Raw genomic sequence first — 11,683 nt, forward strand, 5'->3', positions numbered from 1 at the left:
TCTGCAATATAATTCAGGAGTGGCTGGCTAGAAGCACTCATATCATTCAGCTGTGAGTGATTTTGCATGCTAGAGAGGCCAGGAGTAGCTGCTCTCACAGCAAAGCAGTGTAAAAGGCACTCCAGGTTGAGAATTGAGGGGACACAGCTGTTCAAGTCCAGATTGTATCCTAGGGAATGTCACAATCATAATTTACCAGAGGTTTGAAAATGGTCTGTAGTAATTTAAAGTGAAGTTACCTTAAAGAATCTGAGCTACAGTCTCAGAAGGAGTAAATCAACATCAGCCAATTGATTTGCATGGGGCTATGCTGATTTACATTACCTGATGATCAGGCCCAGTGTGTGTAAAATTTAGAGCTGATTAGAAAATATTTTTCTACTAACATTTTTAATGGATTTTTTTAAAAATCCTTTAAAAAACGATTCAACAGATAATTTGCAGTTTTTGGTTTAGGAGTGTTTAGTTTCTCAACAAAAAGTCAATCTTTTCCAAAGAAATCAAACGTTTGTGAAAAATTTCCTTTAGACAAAAACACAATTTTGTATCAAAGTTCTAACAAAAACTGTTTGGCCAGCCCTAATAAAATTGTTTAATTTGGCTGTGATTTCTGAACCTACTTATTTGGCTCTCATGTTTAGAGCTCAGTTCTTTTACAACATATGAATTTGACTTGGGATAAAATATTCAAATTATAACCAATAGGGATGTGAAAATTTAGAGAGAAATGTCATAGGTTCTTATGCAGCTTAGGTAAGGGACATAGCAATATTAATGTTCAATATGCCTTGGACCACTGCAGAAGTTCCAGAAGACTAGAAGAAAGCTAATGTTGAGCCAATGTTTAAAAAGGGTAAACCAAATGACCAACGTAATTATGGCCTGTATGCAATGCTGTAGCTGTGTTGGTCCCACGATATTAGAGAGACAAGGTGGGTGATGTAATGTCTTTTACTGAACCAGTCATGAGCAAGACAAGCTTTTCAGCATACACAGAAGAAGAGCTCTGTGTAAACTCAAAAGCTTGTCTCACTCACCAGCAGAAGTTGGTCCAATACAAGATATTACCTCATCCACCTTGTCTCTCCAATTATAGACCTGTCTGCCTGACATTGATCCCAAGCAAGATAATGGAGCAGCTGACACAGGACTCAATTAATAAAGAACTAAAGGAGGGTAATGTAATTAATGCAAATCAACATGGGTTTATGGAGGATAGATCCTATCAGACTAACTTAATTTCTGTTTTTATGAGATTACAAGTTTGGTTGATAAAGGTTATAGCACTGACGTGATATTCTTAGACTTCTATAAGGCTTTTGACTTTGGAACGTGAGACAGTTTGATTAAAAAATTAGAATAATATAAAATCAACATGGCATACATTAAATAGATTAAAAACTGACTAACTGATAGGCCTCAAAATGTAATTGTAAATGCAGAATTGTCACTGAGGGGTGATGTTTCCAAGGGGGTCATAAGAACATAAGAATGGCCATACTGGGTTAAAACAATAGATCATCTTGCTCAGTATCCCATGTTCCGACAGTGGCCAGTGCCAGATGCTTCAGAGGGTATGAACAGAACAGGGTAGTTATCAAGTGATCCATCCCGTGTTGTCCAGTCCCAGCTTCTGGCAGTCAAGAGGTTTAGGGAAATCCAGAATATGGGTTTGCATCCTTGACCATCTTGGCTAATAGGCATTGCTGGACCTATCCTCCAGGAACTTATCTAATTCTTTTTTGAACCCAGTTATAATTGTAGCTTTCACAGCATCCCCTGCCAATGAGTTCCATAGATTGGCTGTGCATCATGTGAAGAAGTACTTCCTTATGTTTGCTTTAAACATGCTGCCTATTAATTTCCTTGTGTGAACCCTGGCTCTTGTGTTATATCTAGGGGCATATAACACTTCCCTATTCACTTTCCCCATACCATTCATGATTTTATAAACCTCTGTCCTATACCCCCTGAGTCTTTTCTAAGCGGAACAGTCACAGTCTTTTTAATCTCTCCTCATATGGAAGCCATTCCATACCCCAAATCACTTGTATTGCCCTTTTCTGTACATTTTCCAATTCCAATATATCCTTGTTGAGATCGGGCAACCATATCTTCATGGAGTATTCAAGATGTGGGCGTACCATGGTTTTATAGAAAGGCAACATGATATTTCCTGTCTTATTATCTATCCCTTTCCTAATAAGTCCCAACATTGTTAGCTTTTTTGACTGCCGCTGCACATTGAGTGGATGTTTTCAGAGAGCTATACGCAATGACTCAAAGATTTCTTTTTTGAGTGGTAACTGCTAATTTAGACCCCATCATTTTATATGTATAGTTGGGATTATGTTTTCCGATATGCATTACTTTGCATTTATCAGTATTGAATTTCATCTGCCATTTGTTGCCCAGTCACCCAGTTTTGTGAGATCTCTTTCTAATTCTTCTCAGTTTGCTTTGGACTTAACTGTCTTGAGTAGTTTTGTATCTTGTACAAACTTTGCCACCTCGCGGTTTACCCGTTTTTCCAGATCATTTATAAATATGTTGAATAGGACTGATCCCAGTACAGACCCCTGGGGACACCACTGTTTACCTCTCTCCATTCTGAAAATTGGCCATTTGTTCCTACCCTTTGTTTCCTATCTTTTAACCATTATTGATCAATGAGAGGACCTTTCCTCTTATCCCATGATAGCTTACTTTGCTTAAGAGCTTTTGGTAAGGGACCTTGTCCAAGGCTTTCTGAAAGTCCCAGCACACTATTTCAACTGGCTCATCCTTGTCCACATGCTTATTGACCTCCTCATAGAATTCTAGTAGATTGGTGAGGCACAATTTCCCTTTACAAAAACCATGTTGACTCTTCCCCAACAAATTGTGTTCATCTATGTGTCTGACCATTCTGTTCTTTACTACAGTTTCAACCAATTTGCCTCATACTGAAGTTAGGCTTACTGGCCTGTAATTGCCAGGATCGCCTCTGGAGCCTTTTTTAAAAATTGGCATCACATTAGCTATCCTCCAATCATTTGGTACAAAAGCCAATTTAAATGATAGGTTATATACCACAGTTAGTAGTTCTGCAGTTTCACATTTTGAGTTTCTTCAGAACTCTTGGCTGAATACCATCTGGCTTATTACTGTTTAATTTATCAATTTGTTCCAAAACCTCCTCTAATGACCCCTCAATCTGGAACAGTCCCTCAGATTTGTCACCTAAAAAGACAAGTTTGGGAATCTCCTTCACATCCTCAGCTGTGAAGACCGATGCAAAGAATTCATTTAGTTTCTCTGCAATGGCCTTATCTTCCTTGAGTGCTCCTTTAGCATCTCGATCATCCAGTGGCCCCACTGGTTGTTCAGCAGGCTTCCTGCTTCTGATGGACTTAAAAATATTTTGCTGTTACTTTTTGACTCTTTGGCTAGCTGTTCTTCAAATTCTTTTTTGGCCTTCCTAATTATATTTTTATACTTCACTTTCCAGAGTTTATGCTCCTTTCTATTTTCCTCATTAGGATTTAACTTCCACTTTTTAAAGGATGCCTTTTTGCCTATGACTGCCTCTTTTACTTTGTTGTTTAGCTATGGTGGCACTTTTTTGGTTCTCTTACTATGCTTTTTAATTTGGGATATACATTTAACTGGAGCATCTATTATGGTATCTTTAAAAAGTTTCCATGCAGTTTGCAGGGATTTCACTTTTGGCACTGTACCTTTTAATTTCTGTTTAACTATCACCCTCATTTTTGTTTAGTTATCCTTGCTGAAATTAAATGCTACTGTGGTGGGCTTCTTTGGTGTTTCCCTGCCCCAAAAGGATGTTAAATTTTATTATGTTATGGTCACTATTACCAAGCGGTTCAGCTATATTCACCTCTTTGACCAGATCCCATTCTCCACTTAGGAGTAAATTGAGAATTGCCTCTCCTCTTGTGAGTTCCAGGACTAGCTGGAAACTTTATCTCTGTGTCCCATTCTGCGGTGACATGTACCCAGTCAATATGGGGATAGTTGAAATCCCCCATTATTATTGAGTTTTTATTTTTATAGCCTCTCTAATCTCCCTGAGCATTTCACAGTCACCATCATCATCCTGCTCAGGTGGTTGGTAGTATATCCGTACTGTTATAGTCATATTATTCAAGCATGGAATTTCTATCCATAGAGATTCTATGGTGCAGTTTAGTTTATTTAAGATTTTTACTTCATTTGACTCTACACTTTCTTTCACATATAGTGCCATTTCCCCACCAGTATGACCTGTTCTGTCCTTCCGATATATTTTGTACCCTGGTATTACTGTGTCCCAGGTATCATCCAGGTCCTAACACATTATTTGGCTATTCCTGGTTTGTACTTATTTAGAATCACCCAGACTGTAAAAGCATTTGCAAGTTACCATGTAGGTTTTTTTGTTTTTGTCTTTTGAAGGGACATATATGGTGAAGATATATGTACTGTTTCTTTAAATCTGGATGAAGATGTCAAACTGGGAGGAGGTTAGAGGAGGTGTGGGAAGCAGAACAATGAAGGGGAAAAGGAGAGAAAGCAGACTGAAGTTGATTCTGTTTTCTTATTCTCACAAAGTTCATTGGCCCACTGTCACACGACATGACTAACACTTGATCTGTACCCCTGGCTGTTATGAAAGGTGGTTCCAGGTGTGGAGATGGACAACAGCATATAGCAGCTGAGAAGAATTAAAAAAGCATTATCATTAACTAAGGGAACTGCTGAATATAAGTTGAGCCTGGCCACTGGGTAGGCCTGACATTAGAGAATGGGTTGTCAGGCACAAACCAAGCAGGTTTTCACCCTCTCAGCCGTATCCCTTCCTCTCACTCCATGGATGGGCATATCCTGCTTGTCTGTGGCTATGTTTACACTGCATCTGGGGGTGTAATTTGCAGCTCATGTAGACAGACCTGCACTAGCTCTAATCTAGCCAGCTCACTAATAATAGCAGTGAAGACAAGGCAACATGGGCTTTAGTGCCGGCTAGCAACATGGCCTGTGTGCTTATGCTGGCCAACTGGGTTTGTGCATCCTGCTCTGAAACTGTGCTGCTCTGTCTTCACTGCTATTTCTAGCGCGCTGGCTAGATTAATGCCAGCACAGGTCTGTCTACACAAACTGCAAATGACACCCCGCTGGTTGCTGTGTCCACATAGTCTGAGACATTTCAGTAATGAAGCATCAGAGGGCTGTTTCCCAAAGAGGGGCTTGGGCCCCACACCTTTTATTTTAACACTCCTGAGTCTTGAGGGCCAGGGGTATTTGTAACCCAAATCTAGATCCAGATCTGAAATTTGCAGTTGGCCTTTATCCCTCAATTGCCCAGTCCTAAATCCAAGATCTGAAAACAGAGGTTGTGGAGGGGAGAGTGTAAAATCTTGAGGCTAATTTTTGCAGTGTAAATCCACCTCTAACTAAACGGCTGATCTGGGGTATGGAGCTAATGCAGAATGAGGCAGCAGGTTATTGGGAAGAGGAAGTTCTACTCCTGCTGCTTCAGTTACTGTCTCCAGGAGTACGGATGAAATTAAAGGTTACCGACAAATGTCAAGGTCACCTTTGAGACAGACCTATGCTTTCAAGCCTGCAGGAAAATGTATCAAACATTAGCTAGTTCAAACCCTTATACAAAAAGGGACTCAGATCCTCCTTCCACATGATCTGAAGCTCTGTCTCTTGGGGCTACACAGCTCCATGTATTTCATTCTCACTGCTTCTCAGTAACAATTATCTATGTAACTATTGGATGTCAGAGCAGTGCAAACCTACATGGACGGGACTAATGGTTTTTGTTTAACAATGACTTTTTTGCCCATGCAACAGCTCACAGGGCACTTCTCACAGTGTGAAATTGTTTTTGAAGAGGAAACATGACTAGCTGGAGTACTCAGGAGCGGCACCAGGGTTTTTGGTGCCCTAGGCAGGGGTCCTTCCGTGCTCCCGGTCGGCGGCAATTCTGCGGTGGGGGAGGTCCTTCCGCGCTCCCGGTGAAGGACCAGCCCCAGAATTGCCGCCGAAGACCCGGAGCGCGGAAGGATCCCCTGCCTCTGAATTGCCACCAAGGGCCGCAAAATGCCTCCCTCCCAAATCCTGGCACCCTAGGTCGCCTAAATGGAAGTGCCGGCCCTGGGAGTACTGTACTTCTGCAAAAACTCTGTAGCATGCTACTCACTATACAACACTGAAGACACTTTAGGCCTATATTCAACCCATCCAGCCTCTCTCTCTAATCCTGTCTTTGTTGCAATTAAGGCTGTTAAAAGTGCCTGTTTATTGTGCTATCGTCTGCAATATTTTTAAATTAAATCAGTGCAAATATGTAGGGTCAAATCCTCAGCATGATGGAGAGATCTGGCCAAATAATGTATTCGGACCTGGATAATACCTGGATTTAATCAGATGAGCTGAATCCAAACCTACCCATCCCATGGGCTGCCTAGGGCTTCTGGAAATTTCTTTAACCATCCCGGGAAACCTAGGTGAGTGCATGATGGTGAGGATGTAGAAGCACCGGACTGTCCATGGGGGGTGGCCCTTTTTGGTCTCTTCTTCACGGAGCATAGGCAGAGCTAGATATTCTTTTCCCTCCTCTCAGGGAAGCCTAGGGATAGGGAAAAACATGGAGGTTCTTCTCCAAAGAGGTGAAGGGCAGGGGATGCTGAAGGAGTGGCTCTTCCTTTCATTCTACCTATGTGGGTGAAGATATGGACAGGAATGCCTGGCCATCTGATGCATTTCAAATGCAACAACCAGGCAGAACTCTCATACCCTCGTTGTGGACTCCTTGCTACTGGCAGCAGCACTGCAGGAACAATCACTCAACTAGTCTGTCATTCAAATGCAGCCAACGTCACTCAGCTGACAAATATTGTTAATATTCATTCTATGGAGAAAATGTGGTTTTCCTCCCTTCCATCTTTAGCACGGAGATGCTGCATGGCAACCGTATATGTGTTGTTTCAGTGAGGGGATGCTTATGTATGGACATTTGATAACTAAATTTATTCAAACAAGCCTTGCATCTCCGGAGGAAAGTGTCAGGCAAATGCAGGTTGGAGCTGGGTGGGGGCAAATAAAGTGGAAGATTGGTTGTTCCTGTCATATCAAGCATAGATTAACACAGGAAATTCTGCAGAAGACTAGTAGGCAAAGCCCATATTTCAGCCTTGATCCTCCAAAACCCTGCGCAGTGGGCAGCACTGCTGGCTAGGTTATGTATAGGTACAAGTAAGGCTCAACACTATGCATAATCATTCCTAGTGAGTTTCATACTTGTGCACCCGCTGTTTCACTCACAAGTATGGTGGACTTGAGAATGGAGAATGGGCATGCTGACGAGAGACAGATTTGAATGTGGTGATCTTATGCTAATGAGGTGCTAGCTATTCCTGCTCTCAGGCTTGATGCTAGCCACAGGAACCTGGGGGCCACGCTATAGCACTTGCTTTAATACAGAATCCAATTGCCTGCACCCACTGTCTTTGAATCTTGTATTTCTACATGCAACTGTGTTGTGTAGGATCAGGCCCAAAATAAGTAACTACATATTACATATTACATATGGGTGGGGAAGGATAGCTCAGTGGTTTGAGCATTGGCCAGTTAAACCCAAGGTTATGAGTTCAATCCTTGAGGGGGCCATTTAGGGAACTGGGGTAAAAATCTGACTGGGGATTGGTCTTGCTTTGAGCAGGGGTTTGGACTAGATGGCCTTCTGAGGTCCCTTCCAACCCTGATATTCTATGATTCTATATCTACAGAGAAAATTACTGGGCCTGCTCGTCAACTGGCATAGCTTCATTGAAGCCAATGCAGCTACATTGTATGACACAAGGTGAGGAGTATCTTACTCCACAAATAGTCATGTTGGTTTCAATGGGACCATTCATGGGCAAGATACTACTCTGGAATGATTTAAGTAGTCAATAGGTGAAATCAAGAGGCACGCTGTGGGCCAAATTCAGAACAACAGACCCTGAAATCTTTTTATTTACTTATCATTATCATTATTGTTGGGAGAGGTGGGTATTATTTTCCCCCAGGGGCTCTGGACCTTGACTATAGTTTGACCTAGAAATTTGAACCTTAACAAAAAATAACTGACTGACTGCCACTGTAAGGTATCCCACTGCAGAATAAATGGATGGCTCACTGTGACATGCTTAGGCCACTAAATGGGAGCACTACCTACTGGGTCTTCAAGTCCTGTCCTTGCAGCTTTCTGTGAACATTCTGTGTGCATTCGCTGTGCTCTGTCTGCATTCATTAGTGATTCCTCCTGGATGTTTTGCCCTGTATTATACATGAGGACACTCTACATGATCTAATGGTTCATTCTGGCCTTAAAATCTATGGCTGTAGCTCCTAAAGCATTTAGGTGCCCATTCTGCATGTGCAAATGTGGGTGCACACAGATTTTGCATGCAAGGTGGCCATTTAAAAAAAATTGCCCTTGATATTTGAAAAATAATATGTTTGCTTTATTGCACGAATGTGCTTTAAATAATTTTCACCTTCAGAAGTATTTCAGAAAAAGTACGAAATGTGACCATTGCCCAGAAAAAGTAAAATGTCATTGCCTGGCCTAAGCTGACTCATCCATACCAGGAAACACTAACTTACCTGCAACTTACTCTATTGTTTTAACTCTTGTTAGAATGTCAGTTCAGAGTGCCCTATCATATGTGCACAGCATCACAAATTAATCTATACCAAGCTTTACGTTTCCATAGGTAGCGGGAAATGTAAAAAAAATTCCAGACTTACAGCTGTCTCTCCACGTACTACTGTTCATTTATTCACTGGAGTCCACAGAGAAGCAGGTAGTGCAGGGGGAGCTACAACGTTGCCATAATTCTTTATGAAGATTAATGAACAAAGAAATGTACAGGAAGGCCCAGCAATCTATTAAATTGGAGTGTTCAGACCTATTTGTGGAAAATAAATAGCTCTAGGGCTCAAGTAGTATAGATGAGGGGCGTTAAGATGTGTTCATTGATTCGACTTCAGAGATCTACAAACAGAAATTGCACCGTGTGATCTGTCATTCATTTTGATTATGGATTACCAGGCAGCAGTGGAAGGAGCCTTTGGAGCGTACTGCAAGGAATGGCCTTTTTTTACTGATGATTTGTAGACTGAGCTAAGCTGCTTGTTTCTAAGCACAGAGGAAGTGATGGGAGGAGTAATTTTCAATTTGAAGCAAACTTTGTTTTAAACAGTGTCCGTTTACATGGTATCTCTAAACTTTGCTGTTTTATACTTCAAGCCGACTGAGTTACTATAATACTTGCAATAGATATACCTCATGTTTCTAACTGAAAATGGAACATACACTTTTAATTACAGCAGTTCTAGAGGCTCTGATTATTATGCTGTGCCATTTGCAATACATTACGCTATGTGATGCTCTGTCATGGCAACCTATATAACATGTATGGTCATAATTCAGCATTACTCAACATTCCATATTGAAATCCACCAGGGTCACATTGCTGATGAGAACAGACTCCTTATGCTCATGGTGGCATTTAGAGGTTCCAGTTGAGATCTATTCTGATATATGCATAGTAAGAGACAACCTTTGCCCCAAAGTCTCAGGTCACACGGTGGTTGAACCAGGAAAGTGATTCACATCACCTAGATTTGCCTCATCCCCTGCAGTGTGCTGCCTGTCAGACGTTACATTTCTGAACCAGAACATGTGACACACAGCTGGGGCAGCAGGTTTGCATAATTTTTGGTGGTGCCCAAGACGGGTCCAAGTCCTGTCCTCCCTCCCACACCTGCCTAAGGCTCTGGGAGGGAGTTTGGGTGAGGGCTCTGGAAGGGAGTTTGGGTGCTGGGTGCAGGCTCTGGGCTGGGGGAGGGGGTTGGGGTGCAGGAAGGGTAAGAGGTCAGGCTCTGGGAGGGAGTTTGGGTGCAGGAGGGGGTGAGGGGTTAGGCTCTAGGAGGGAGTGTAGGTGCGAGCTCTGGGCTGGGGCAGGGGGTTGGGGTGAGGGAGGGGGTGAGGGGTGCAGCGCTTACCTTGAGCAGCTCCCGAAAGCGACCTGCACACCCCTCTGGCAGCAGCTCCTAGGTGGGGGAACCAGGGGTCTCTGTGCACCGCTGCCCACAGGCACCGCCCCTGCAGCTCCCATTGGCCGCAACTCCAATGGCAGAGTTGGTGCTCGGGGCGGGGGACAGTGTATGGAGACACACACACCACCGTCATGGACTTCAAGTATGTGTGGCCACTTCGAGTATGGTGCGCTGTGCGGTGCAAGGATGGGCAAGAAGCCACTTTAGCCCCGCTGCACTGCTGGTGGTGGCAGAGGAGGCCCCCAGGCTCTTTTAAATTGCCTGGGAGCAGCAGGCGGGGCAAGGAGATGCTCTGGGAGAGGTGCGTGGGGGCAGCAGGCAGGGCCAGGGGAGAGACCTGGCACCGAACAGTGCTGAAGCCGGGCACCATGCTCTGACTATCCTGGAGCACAAGCACCATGGGCTCATACAGCTTGCCACCCCTGCACACGGGCATCCATTTTAAGGAAGTGCTGTGGGCATGATCCATCAGAGCAGTTTACTCCACATGTGTCTCATTGAAGCCCTCATGAGATAGAGTCTGTATCTGCAGGAGAGGTTGGCTGAGAGGTTCGGGACACTTTATTCTCTTGCTGAGTATACACAGACCCAGGGTATGTGTATGTGTGTAAGTCTAAGGGCCTGATTCTGCCACACTGAATCCCTTGAGTAGCACCTTAGTCTGCAAGTAGTCCCATTAAAATCATGACTCAGTGTGAGTAAAGGTGGCGGAACCTTGACCCTAAATAAAAATTCAATCTATTTTAATCTGATCTGAAATTTGGCCTCTCCATCTAGTCCAATGTTGTTGTTGTTGTTGTTATTATTTATTATTATTTTTACATTTTATTTTATTATTTGTGTTACCATAGCAACTAGGAGTCCTAATCATGGACCAGCATCTTATTGTGCTAGGTGGTGTACAAACACAGAATAAAATCCTGTCTCTGACACAGCCCTGCACATTAGGTCTCATTCTGATCTCTAAATACACCTTTCTTTGCATCACGGTTCAATAGGGCGATTCACATTAACAACTGGTCAGGAACCTGAAGATTGAATGTCCATTTACATCATCTATAAAATAAAAAATTCAAGGCACCCAAACCCTGATATGTTTGCTCTTGTATCTTGTTTGGCTGTGAATGGGTGTACCTCATTGTGAGAGTTCCCCAGCAGATCCAACACTATCCTCATCCTCCAGTTATGGGGACAGAGTGAACACAGGTGACATTTTGGGATTCTGTAGCAGGGCCTCCTAGAGGGGGAGAGCAAGTGGGGCAATTTGCCCCAGGCCCCGGGCCCCACAGGGGACCCCATGAGAGTTTTTCAGGGGCCCTGGAGCAGGGTCCTTCACATGCTCTGGGGGCCCTGGAAAACTCTCACAGGGCCCGGTTCCCCGGAGTTTCTTCTGGTCCAGATCTTCGGCGGCAATTCGGCGGCAGGGGGTCCTTCCGCTCCAGGACACGCTGCTGAAGTGCCCCGAAGACCCGTGGCAGGGGGCCTTCAGCCTTAGGACCCGCCGCCAAAGTGCCAGGTCTTCAGCGGCAATTTGACAGCACGGGGAAGACCCAGGCCCCCTGAATCCTCTGGGTGGCCCCGT

This window comes from Gopherus evgoodei, chromosome 1 (assembly GCF_007399415.2).
Source record: "Gopherus evgoodei ecotype Sinaloan lineage chromosome 1, rGopEvg1_v1.p, whole genome shotgun sequence".
Classification (NCBI taxonomy): domain Eukaryota; kingdom Metazoa; phylum Chordata; order Testudines; family Testudinidae; genus Gopherus; species Gopherus evgoodei.